At 39.3% G+C, this 13443-nt stretch overlaps 1 long non-coding RNA gene across 1 annotated transcript; it reads left to right on the forward strand.

The window, feature by feature from the left end:
• Window positions 1-4446: 4446 nt before the first annotated feature.
• Window positions 4447-8109, forward strand: LOC106936959 (uncharacterized). The gene is made up of 2 exons (XR_001422275.1): window positions 4447-4543; window positions 7485-8109. It is a non-coding gene; the product is annotated as an uncharacterized LOC106936959 (long non-coding RNA).
• The last annotated feature ends 5334 nt before the right edge of the window (window positions 8110-13443 follow it).

Below are 13443 nucleotides of genomic sequence, written 5' to 3' on the forward strand. Positions count from 1 at the left end.
ACACACACACACACCCACACACACACACACACACACACACACTCTTTCTGCTCTTCTCCAGCTCTCCTTTGACACATTCCTCATTACGGGCATGTTTGGCAGCACAAACTCTTCCTTCTCCTCTTCTTCTCCTTTCCTCTCCTCTCCCCGTCCCTCCGCCCGTTTCTCAGTCTTTTTCATTTGCTCATTCTCTCCTGGCTTGCTCATTGCGTTCGAGCCAGCTCGGCAATCAAAGGGAGAGAAAACACGAATGAGAACGGCGAAGGAGGGGTGGGGTGGGGGGTTACAGAGAAGATGCTCGCTGGGATTTCAGTATGAGTCAGAATGGGAGAAGGGGAGGTGGGAAGGTAAGGTAGGCGGCTGTGAGGAGAGAGAAGAGCGTATGGGAGGGATTTTTTTTTTCTCCTCACTTATTTGACTGCATTTTCTGTTTGGAATACAGATGAGGACACAGAGACAGAGCCAATGGCTGGGCATGACAAACACTTAGGAGATCTGAACAGAAAATCACATGCATCCCAGCTTATGAATCAGGCCTCACGACAGAACGAAAGTTAAAAGCTGGACCGCCTGTGGACTGATTGCTCGGTCTCAGAAAATGAACTGATGGATCAACAATGAGAAACTAGAGATATCATTCAAAACAAGATTCTGAATCATCACGCTGAAATAAAAACTCGGATAAGATGGCGCTGTGGGTCAAAAATAGGAAAGGTGTTCCAATCATTCACCTACTGACTACTATCTATCGTCTGCATATGAATAAATTGTGTTATTGTCTTCAGACATCACTAAATTCATAATGTAAATTCAGCTTCTACAATTTTGATGCAAGATCTTTATCACTTCTGCAATTCATGGTGAAGCAAGTTAAAATGAACAAGAAAATAATAAGGGACTAATGCAGACGGACAAGACATTTGTATATTTATCTAACGGATAAAAAAAAAAATCAAGCACCAATTACTTTTCTTCTAATAATTAGTGTTTATTGTGTGTTGTGGTGGAGTTGGATCCAAGTAAGCAGGAGAGATGGAGTGTCGTGTCAAAGGGGAAAATTTAATTGAAGAAACTTCAAAAGATGAGGAGCATCTTCAAGAGACAGCAGAAAGCATTTGATGAGAAGAACAAACAGCAAAACAACCTGGCAAACAGGTAAAGCAGGTAAAGCACAGGACAACAGGTAAGCAGCCAGTGGTGGTCAATGGACAAATTTGACAGAAAGATAATAAAACTGAGAGACTCATAGGTGCTTGGCAGGTGATTATGAAGACAAGGACCAGGTGAGACCAGTCAGCAGAGACGCATGCAGCCGTAACGGGACATAAATTGCCACAAAAATGAAGAAACTGGAAACGGAACAAGACACACAAAGCTTTAAGTTTTTTTTTTTTTTTTTTTTTGCCTTGAAGGTTCATTAGAATGAGTCAAGCACACACTAAGTGAACTAATTTGACCTGAATTGAAATGTATTACACTTATTACATGTTCTGTAAAATCTTCTTTTTGTGATTGTTAACACTTTTACTCTATTTGTGAAACCTACAGAGAGGAGAGATGGTTCTGATATTGAGTATAACAGAAACACACAAGAATGACTCAAACAGAAAATCAGGTAAAATGATCTTCATCTTGTAGCTCATGAGCAGGAAAACTCCTTCAGGCAGGAAACTCTACATTCATTTCAAAGCATTAGACTACATTGAACATTAAATATTAATCACTGACATAGGAAGCTGTGAATTATTTGCCTTTAGAAACACAAATGTCTCTAACTGGATGAAGGTTAGAGCTCCACCAAAGATTCAAAGATAAGTAGTCTTTGAATCTTTGGTGATTTTCATATAGAGGTGAAAGATGCAAAACTAACTGTGTGGACAATAGATTGAATATTCATCAAAGTCACAGTGCTGGTATTCCACATTTACGTTTTTCAGCTAACAGCTACCTAATTACCTTAATTGAATGTGATGGTCTCCTTCTGAAATCAGTCATTAGAATTATGTTTTATAGACAGCACTTCTCAGGACTCATGAATGTATTTTTTTCCCTGCCAGCTGACACATTTCTGTGCTACAGTAAGGAGGAATAAAGTGTAGAGAATTAAAAATGATCAACATTTGATATCTAAATTAAACTGTCAGGAATGTGTGAAACTTAATTAGCAACAGGTAATATAATTATGTAATATTACATCAAAGTGTAATATTAAAGTCATTTATTTGCGATTTCTAAATACAAAGTCAGCGTTTATTTTGGAGTTGATGTGATACAGCATTAGAAGATAGGGCATAATTGGAAAACAAAATATGATTTTCAAAACTATTTTTAAGAAAAAAAAATCTGAAAAGTTTTGTTTTGTATTTAGCCTCTCTGAGTGTATGCTTTGTTGAACCATCATTTGCTACAATTACACCTGCAAGGTTTAATACTTTCTACTGACTTTGCACAACATGAAGAAAAATTGGACAAATATAATTTTTCGAATCTTTTCAGTCAGATTCAGGTCTAGACTTTGGCTGTGACTTTCTTAAAGATAACGTCCCTACCATCATGTGTCACTATGACGACAGTGTATTCAGGGTGATGTGCAGTAATAACTTTTTTTTCTTGAGTAGATTTTTTTTATTTTGCTTCAAAGCATAAATTAGTTTACAAATCAAAATACCTTCTTTGGGTTGTGCTTATCTCCTACAGTCTTTGTTGTAAACTTTTAATGAATATTTTAGTATAAACAATGGGTTTCCTGTTGACTTTCATTCTTAAACACATAATTGCACAGCTGTACTGCCAACATAATCCTCCACCTGAGCCGTGGCTCTCTGCTGCTCCTCCAGCGTCATGAGCCTGTTGGATGCTTTCTGAGTGAAGCTCTCGCTGACAAACCTGTCCATATAGGCTCCATTTATAAAGGACATGGGCTACAACATAAAATCCCAGTAAAATACATTGACATATGCGACAAAATGTGTTTAAGTTCAAGCAGCATGAATCCTTTTATATAATTTTAAAGTTATGAAAGGTTTTCTTAGTGTGTGCACAACTTGCACATTTCCAGGCCTGTCCTTGGTTGCGCCTGATGAGCAATTAAAGATTTACCAAAACTTTATAAGGCAGCTCTTACTGAATACAAAGTTTCCTCTACACAAGTTGATTATTTAAAATTGTATAATTTTATCCTGAACTGAAGCATCTTACAACTAAAAGATCACTTCAGAACCTCTTAATTTAAAATTCCTAACCAATTTAAGCTAATGAATCTTTTATTTTAAATCTGAAGGTAAAGGAGGCGTGCGGTGGCGGCGGCGGAGGAGGAGGTGAGTGGCGCCGGACGGGGACCGGTTATAACCTACACCTGCTCCAGGTCGGAGGCGTGTGTGGCTCTGAACTTTTCTCTCAACTACTTGCGTGACGTGATTCCTTTTTTCTCTTTCTTTCTCTCTCTCAACTCCACGAAACATTTCTTTTATGTCCTCCTGAGATTTGTATCCAAAGTGCGTGTAAATTATAGGAGCCTCTAGATCCGCCTGCCTACGTAAGTCTGACACACTTCTTTTACGCACGAGGATATCCCCAAAAATCTCCCCCAAATATGTGACTTGAATACAAACTTGTTCTGGGGCGCAGTTACGCACGACTCTTTTCAAACCTCTTCTTTTGGTTCCGTACTAAGATGCGATCAGTCTTTGATCTATTCTGTAACGCTTTAGCTTTAAAATCACAATACGGTGCAAAAAAGAGGGAAAAACGTGCGCTGCATTCAAGATTTCTGCCGTTTTAATGCAGGCAGCTGCAGTGATGCATCACCTCGTCTGAACATCACGATCCACAAATCGCTCAAACTGCTGGCCACGTTTTAACCCGACTACAGGTGTCAGCTGCCATCTTTCACACTCATCGTCTCGCAAATGAGAATTGAGAAGAGGGATGATCGTTTTCCCCCCAAATCTGATGTTTTTACCCCGAAACGCAAAATTGCAAATGTATATTTTACAAGCTTTTGCAAAACCTACAGCTGCAACTGCGTCTAGGAGCTTATTCTGATCAGCTGATTGGGTTTGATGTCATCCCTGCCTTCAGACAGGGATGGATTTCAAACTCCTTCCTTAAAACACAACAACAACAAAAACTTTATTGTGTAAAATTTCACCCTCCAGAACGCAACAAAACATACTATTTTAAATATCCTTTTTTTAAGTCCTGCACAGTGATTCGAGCTATACTTTTCCTCCGCTTTATAAATAGCTGCACTCCGTTTCTGTGACGTGGGATACGCACGTACATGTGTAGGTGAATCTTTGAATGAGCCTCCCCCCTCCTCTTCCACCTCCCTCCGCCACTCCTCCCTCCTACGCCCCCACCCCCCTCCTCTACTAGATACTACGGGATCTCTATAAAAAGCCTACGGTTTGATGGGAGAGCCCGGTCTGTATTGGGAGAGCGACTTTGGAGAAGACGGACGGCAGTTTCGCGGGGATGAAGAGACCAGAGAGGGAGAGATGTTTCTATGCAAAGCGCGGCCAGTCAGGAAACTTTAACTGAGGTAAGTTGAAATCCTATTTACTCCGGAGGAAAATGTACGTAAAACTTAGATAAATTAATACATCTAATGAGGCGTTTAAGGATCTTCTTTTTAAAAGTAAAAGATGCTTTAAACTGGTTTTCTCGTGGAGAGCCGCTGGTTGGAAGTTGCTGCAGTGTGAGTCATTTTCTCTCCCACACCTGAAATAGATTATCTCTGATAGAAACTAGGGGCAAAATCGCGATGAAGTGTATATGCTCTCTCTTTTATTTCTTTAAACCACCCAACTTTATATATATATATATATATATATATATATTGCTGGTTAATTAATGTGCCTAATTAAGGAGTGGGGGATGCTACTTCAGCTTTATCGGGATGGGAAAAGATGTGGAAATGTCACAGTGTAGTGTACAGGGATGTGCTCATAAAGTGAGTGGGGTGGTTTGGTGGGCGGATGAGCGACTCCTTTAAAATCTCTCGAGGCACCGGGAGGTTTCCGGTGATAGTGATGACATTATTGCCATCCCTTTCTTCCGGTGGTGCGCTAAACTGCTCACCTCTCTCTCTCTCTGTCCCTTATCCCCCTTTCTCCTTAACTCTCTCCCCCAGCCCCCCCCTTGTGCACTTCCGGTCGGCGTTTCCTTCATCTTTTTTTCTCTCAGATCTAATTTTGTGACGTCGTCAACTGGTGAAGTCATTCCTGCGTCATTCTTGCGCACTTTGCAGATGATACGCAGTCACCTACTATAACCCTTTTAAAGGCATTGTGCTCGCTCGCTCGCTCGCTCACGCACGCACGCGCGCACCGCAGTATGATCTTCTGCGTGATGTGCGCACGGCTGTCAGTGCGAGAGGAACGTGCATTAACAGCACGAGGGTGGGAGTGGGTGGTACGAGTCAATGAAACCCCCTTGTTCATTCACAAGTCTTTGTTAATGCATACAGTAGCTCTGACTTTGGTCGTGGCGGTAGTTAAGTGTTAAAAAAGAAAAGTCATAAAACTGTTCCGTAACACTTTTAAATTATAACAAAATAACTATGTTGTTGTTCAATACTGAGAAATAAACGGTGTTCTTAACATGTATCATGTCATTTCTAGAGCGAACCGAACCGGTGACGTGTAGATTTACGACCGGTGATGCCTAACAACGCACTCGGAGTCCAGCATTCGCGCCCTTCTTCAAGCACGCGCATCTCCTCGCGGTTTCTCCCCAGCGCCATGGAAACCGAGCTAGACCTAGTCACTGCCCACGCGCTCTGATAAGACGCGGCAGAATGAAGCGAGAGCCGATTGGTGCGCTCGTGAGGTGTCGTCACACGCGACGCGCGAACCCCTCGGGGGCTTTCGACCACGTGACGGCAGTCGTCACCTCAGCACCGTCTATTAGGGAATTGGATGAGGTTGTGACAGATGTGACGTTACATATGCGATGAGGTGAAAGTGCCTTCAGACTAATTGTAATCTCAGGTTAAAGGTCACAGCACAGCTGTAGCAGAGGGGGCAAATGGGACTAAAATTTGCCCCCTTTCAGTTGCTGGGGCGGCTGGTTCAGCACCGTGGACAGCAGCGATGTGACGCTCAGCTGTGTCGCTGTCCAGGCTTTGGTGCTGAAACGAAAACAACTGTGAACTTTGGAAGAGTCTGTAGATAATTTGCAGGAAATGGATAAAACATTAAGCCTGATGAGTGATTTTTATTTTAACTTAACCATGTGACTGGTGGTGGTTTTCAAAATTATTTTTGAAGGAGAATGAATGGGGAGAAAAATCATACTTTTCTAAATATTTAATGTAGCTTTCAATGTAGTTATGGAGAGTATTCAGGTTAAATTCAACATGAACACACAGCATGCAAAGACTTCAGGAAGAAGGCAATGGTGGAAGTCTGGAAGAAAGAAAGAAAGTGGATAAAAAGGTGAAAAAGAAAAACAGGAGATGTATTATAGAAGGCAGAATGAAAGGATGATTCATAAAAGGAAGGGAGGAAAGAAAAATAAAAAGGAAAGATGTGAGAAAGGGAAGAAGCAAACTGGGAAGGATGGATAAAAAAGGGAATATAGTTTAGAAAAAAATAAGTTTTCCTTACTCCGTTTCCATTATTTCCATGCTTAGCAAGATGTGAGCAATACTTAAACCGAATTTTATAGTTTTCATTCTTTTCTGGCCTTTTCAATACATTGCAAAAACCCTTAAATTATAATTTTAATTCAAAGGTTTTCTATCTAGCTAGCTAAAAACTGTTAACAGGTTTGGCAGGAGCTGCTCCTGTGCTTCATGAGACCAGGATGGTCAAATCCAGTTCAGTTGTTATTGAATGCTTCTCTCCTGTTTCTCAGAATATCTCCATCACATGGACACATTTAAGCACTAACTGGGTCAGGGACAGGAAAACTGGGGGTGGTGATGCCTCAGGGCAGCCTTGAGAAAGTTGGTCCGGGAAAAAAAGGAAACTTGAACATTTTTAAAAGTTTTTCAGAAAAAGAGGAAGTAAGTCAGATTTTTATTACAAACTGAAACCGCAATTTGGTTTCTTCACTTACATTCACAACAAATGTCAACTCAAGGAATTTTACAACACAGTTTTAAATTGATATAATTTTATGTAGAAATATGAATCTATAAAAATACACATCAGATCAGCTCAGTCAAGTAGACAGATTTACATTCAGAGGCATTCATCTGAACAGGAAACCCACTCTGCTGCATTGAGTGAATTTGTAGCAATCCCTGTAAACCATTTCATAACTTAAAAAAGAACTTGCTAAATTCTAATTTAACTTACTGCATTTAAATAATAATGTTTCAACTTGGTGCTTAAACCATAAACAAATAGAAAATTAAAGAAAAGTATTATTTTTATTTTTTTATCTGCTATTTCAACTTTCTCCTTTCTTGGTCAGTAGTTTTATTTTATTAATGGTAAATCTCTTTTTCTCTCTCTCTCTGCTTGTTGCTGCAGATTTCCACATGGAAGAGGACTTTGCCCCCTTCTTTTCCTCATCCTGCCAGTGCATCAGCACCTTGGCTTTAGACTGCTTACTGCTTATACAGTGTCACAGTACAGTAACAGTCTACAGTCATGGCTACTGAAGCCTGGCGATTCATCAGACACCTCTGTGAGGAGAGCGTAGATGTGGAAAACAGCCCAATGACAGTGCGCAGAGCTTTTAAAATGGCCGACCTGATAGCAGAGTGTCAACGTGTGAGTCAGTGATCTTGCTCTGCCTCTCTTTTTCTTTCTCTCTCTCTCCTTCTCTCCTGCTGTGTCTGTTTTTTCCCTCCTGCTCAGAGAGGAAACCTGTGTGGGCTTGCATTGGGGGAGTCCTACACCCTGCAAGTGCGTAACGTTCACACTAAAACCAATGAGACGTTGCAGTTTCCAGTTACCATGCCAACTCTAGCTCCACCTCAACCCTGCTGTCTCCATGGCGACCGTGGCTTTAGATTGTTACTCTAGCAACAGCACCATGGTAACAGTCTACAGCCATGGTCGTTAGGGGCAGATGTCATCAGGAACAGAAAATTTGAGGTCAATAAGTTTTATGTGTTTGTTAAAGAAAAACATTGAACTTTTTTTTAAATAGCAATGCTGTCTGTCTGTCTATAATATACTTAGACATTTTAATTTTATTTAGTTTTATTACTGCAATTAAATAAACATGACACAATTCAAATCAATAAAGTATTAAGATAATTCTTTAAAAATACATACACAACCAGGAATTATTGATAATAAATAGTTTGAATTACTATTATATGCTCCAACTGACAGACTCAATTATTTGCTTAAGAGAAATCAATTGGAGAGGATTTAAGTTTATTTTATTAATCAGTTTAGCGATGGTTTTAGTTTGTGGAATATTTTACTAATCCTATGTATAAGTGTAGTTGTGCAGTCAAGCATGAATTAATTTTCTCATGTCAAGTTTCATTAAAAGGAATTTGACTTTAGATTGTCCAGCTTTGATGAAACGAGCCTTTGGATGTGCTACATATTGATTATTGAAGGTAAAGATAAAATCCAAAGTCAGACCTACATTTAAATTAGCAGGGAAAAATAACAACAAAAAAGTTTTTATATTTCACAGAATTTTAACCTCCAAAAATAATTTTCACTTTTTCATTATTATTCAAAATCCAGAGCATTTCTTTGTACCTTCAGTCATTTAGGACACATGTGCACACACTTTGCTCCTTTTTTACTTTTTCATTATTATGTATAGCATGTTGTTTATTCATTACAGTACAGTGATGAATGCAACCAGTATGAGCTGCACAGATGAGTCAGCTGGCTCCAGCACCTGTTCTGCTCTCTGTTTACCAGACCAGAGCGGCTTTATTCGAGAGCAGCAAAGCAAGGAATCCCCATTGGGCATCAGCTCTGAAATCTGCAGGAAGATTCAAGCACATTCTGGATGCTACACAGGTGGAATAACATATACGTATAGAAATGCACACACAGAAACGTATATATTTATCAGCCCGCAACAAACATATATACTCAGAAATAAAATAGACCCAAGCACTCAAACGCTGCAATATCCAGAGTTAGCCTGCCCTCTAGCGGGCAGATTATGTCAGTGTTCCCAGATGTAACTTATTCTATTAAACATCTTAAAAAGAAATTTATAAAAGTCTTTTGAATTCATTTTGAGTCTGATTTACTAGAATACATAACTACTGTGACAGATAAGACAATATATGATCTCTCTTTGGGATTTAGAAAGAGATGTTTATGCACTTTCATACAAAATATTTGTACATCTATCCGCCTATGAAATGCCATAACACTATTAATGCTTTTGTTTTTCAAAACAAGTATTGTTTAACAGATAGCAGATAAAATGTCAATGGATTGATTATCAAAAAAAAAAAAAAACTCCTGCTAAATAATTAAAATGACCAAAGGATTTACATTTAAATCTGTCAGTTACCAAAAAGTCAATTTTTATATTGAACCAGTTATTTTATTTTTACTGCCCACTTCTACAGTAAATATATAACTTATAAGTATGAATTCATCTACATATTTCTTTGTATGAATTAATTCTTTTTACTTTCTTTCTTTAAAAGTCAGCAATATATGCTTATGAAAGATTAATGAATTCCAGATATTTAACAATCTGAGGTTAATGGTAAAATGGATTATTTTATCATTAACCATCCTTCTCACCCATTCCCAATACAAATGTAGAGAATCATCTAAATTATGAGATGGATTATTGAATCAATCAATCCTCTGGGAATGGTAGGTTATAATAATATGATATAGTCTTTCACATATGTATTTTATTTTGACCATAATCACTCTCTTTTTACTTAAACCTACACATTTCATGTGCATTGATTTTTTGAGGTGATGTAAAGTAAATAAAAACTCATGATCAGAAGTTTGGATTTGTCGTTTGTCCTCCACCCCCTGCACTGTAAAAGCTCATGTGCTGATCAGTGAACAACAGCACATAAACTCTTACTGTTCAGGGCAAAGAAGTATTTAGTTCCAGGGCAATCCTTCTAAAAAAACAACATCCAAACAAATTACTTACCTGCTTGTCCTTAACCCAGTCCTGCCCCCATATGGTCATTAACCATATGAACAAGTTGAAATGTTTCAGATTTTAAACTTGATCTGATTGTCTTTAAAAACAAATTTTTCAGCTCAAATTCCTCTTTTTTTTTTTTTTTTTTTTTTTAGAGTTGAGATATCTTCATTGGTATTACCGATTGGCATTATCAATCTGAAATCTATAGCCATAAACACTAATTACACTTTACAAGACACAGAGGAGGAATCACTTCTTAAATGGCAAAGTGAACAATCAATAAAAAATATGATCACTTTCTTTTTTTTGTTTAGCATTTGCTATATATTAAATCAAAAACCACTAATGCATTGAATCAAAAGCTGTAAATGAGATACTAAATCCACCCAGGAGGGCAACGATTCCTAACACTGTGCACATTTTATGGGGGGAAGCCCATTCTCACCACCAGATGTCAAAACAAGGAACTGAAAGTTGTTTCAGTGTCACATACACACTGTACCACCATGGACAGACAGCCATCTTGGTCAGGTCAAAAATCCACCATTAATTTATCTACAAAAAACATAGAGCCATCTCTCTTCTCTACTTACAACTGTCTGAAACCAACCAACATTGCACAACAGCACTCAAATTTTTGTGTTCAGCATGAGCCAAAGCATGCCTTACTTGTTTCCACCACAGCCCGTAGTCGCGATGACTAATATTTACCCTGGTATTGTCAGTCACGCACCAGCAGGACAGCCAAACCACAGCTGTCCATGCCAAGGACCCTGACCATGTTCAAAAACAAGACAGACTGGGGAGAGAAGCACACAAATGACTGCAAAGGATTTTCTACACCAGACATGGGGACGACCTAATCCATGTCCTGAATTCACCTCATCTCCTCTTTTTTGGCGCCAAATCAACACAAACCCAAACCTCTGGAAATGATAGCATGTTAAAGGGACAGAAACAGTCACACTGAGTGACCGACACCAGGAGATCAAATCCACTTATAACCGTTTTTAGGCAGTTTTTCCAGTGTATTATCTCTGTCAATGTTACTTTATTTTAAAAAAAGCAGAAAAAAGTTAAAAATAGGAATAGAAAGTAATCATAGAATATACTTTAAGTGAAGTGTGGTCACCCCTGTTTTAATCCAGGAGAATCTGGTTGTGAGACCTGAATGATCTTGCTTGAGAATTGGGGAATCAGAGCTCCTTTAAATAAAGAAGCTCAAGCCTGAGGGAATTTATAGATAATCGATAAATGCAGAAAAAACATGCAAAAATCCAAATGTCTATCATTTATGTGCCTGTAGGTATCTAACGTAAGCCTCTGAAACTGTCAACATGTGAGATAAAGAGAATGAACTAAAGTAAAGGAAAGTTCACAGTGTCCACAAAAACAAGAAAACCACAGAGGAAAACCAAAACTATGTGAGAACTATAAGAAGACCAAAGTTCACCAGCACAGAGGGGAAAAACACGAGCAGTCACCCACCCACACCCACACGCACAAACACTCTGTATGCATCATACAATGTTGATTTCTAAATCAATTTCATGCCAATAATTGATATCAGTCGACTTATGCTGCTGTTTCTTTTCTTTAAATAGAAATTCAACTGACATCTTTAAATAGGCTCCCATCTGTTCCTGCTTTTTATTTGTCAGCACGCGGCACATGTGCCAGTCACACGGCAGGTCCTTCCAGCACAACCTCACAGCGTGAGGCATCTTTTCCTCTTCTGTGGTGAACTGTGCAGGCAGGCCTGTTCACAGCGAAGCCCAGTCACCCACAGAAACAGACAGAAAAAGAGGCATGGTTTCAATCCCATGTTAAGGCTGGACACAGGCCCGAGCTCTGCAGTGTCCCATCCTCTGCAGCAGCGCACCAGTTCAAGTGGGTAAGTAGTCACTTAAACTAAAAGCTTTACGATGATCAGCATCCTCTTTCTGATTGTGGTAATGGTAAAGAACAATAATACAGATGAGCAGATTAAAAAATGAATTTAAATCCAAAAGTTGTTTGGCCAGTAGATTAAAAAATAAAGTCCTCAGCTGATCGGGTCAGTCAAAGGTTTTGTCCCAGGTAGAATGGTCAGCTTTGGTCTCCTATCTCCGTGTCCTGGCCCGTGGGATGACCAGGCTCTTTGGAGTTTAAGTTCAACTCTTTTATAGACACGCACGCCTCCAAATCGCCCCTCCCCTCTCTCCCATCTCCCATAACAACAAACGCTCCAAAATCAAAATAGAGCCCATCTGTGCCCTGACACACCCCTCTGGCTCCCTGCTTCAACTCCCCCAAAAAATCCGCCGAGGCTGAAGAAGGGGGGAAAAAGTGATAGCTTGGTAGTGGAGAAAACTTAAAACGTGTCCTCGCTCTCCCCTGTTTCGGCTGCAGAGAGTGGAAGAGAGAGGCTGGGTAGCTCCACCCTCATCCGTCTCTGTCTCATTCCATTATTTCCCGGCTGTTGTGCAACAGGAGGAACGGATTCCTGAGAAGAGAGTCACGGCTCTGTTGTAAAACTTACTGGCAAGGGTGACCCTCTGTGTTTTTCTTTTACTGTTTCCCCTTCCCTCACTCACTCTCTCCATTGCACTCCACTTGTTATCAAAACCATGTGTATGAGTGTGTGTGCATGTGTCTTATAAGGTCTTGGAGGGACACAAGGGCCACAAGGGAACTCTGGAGAGAGTGAATATGAGTGGCTGAAAAGCTGAAAAAAAAACAACCAGATGTGCACAGCGAATTAAATCCAAAGAAAAAAAAAACGATGAAAGGTTGAGTGAGAGGCACTGCAGGTTTGTAAGACAAGAGCTAATGTGGAGTATTTATGGTGGAATTTTATGTTAACAGAGCAATTTAGGTTTATAACTGTGCGCCACAAACACACAGTTTATAACAAATCAGTCTCACAAGCTTTTTAGAAACTTTAGTTTTAGATTATACCCTTTATTTCCTAAGATAAAACCAAGGATAAATTGCTGAATCGCCAATAGTCGCTGACTGAATAATTAAACAAATTATTAATTAAAGAAAGAGAAACAAAACAACCGCAAACTACTTCTCAAATTCTACTGGACGTCTACAGATTAAACGTATATTTTGTGACAATTACATAGATCTAATATTTATGAGGAGTTTATTGGTGTTTGAGGAGTTTAATCAAACAGCTTTTGTGGTTTTGACTTTAACATCCTTTACAATCTGAGATGGAACAAGAGGCAAAAAAAGAGGCATTCCTAATCACTTCTCAACACCAGATCTGCCACTAAAGAAACAATTCAATGTTATCACAACTGTCAATGTCTTGGCTGGACAAGGTGTTTAAAACAACCAGAATTATCACTAAGAAGTACACATGATTTCAGTTCTGGTGCATAA

Source organism: Poecilia latipinna, unplaced genomic scaffold, assembly GCF_001443285.1.
Source record: "Poecilia latipinna isolate Pla-1442-1.1 unplaced genomic scaffold, P_latipinna-1.0 Scaffold2249, whole genome shotgun sequence".
NCBI lineage: Eukaryota > Metazoa > Chordata > Actinopteri > Cyprinodontiformes > Poeciliidae > Poecilia > Poecilia latipinna.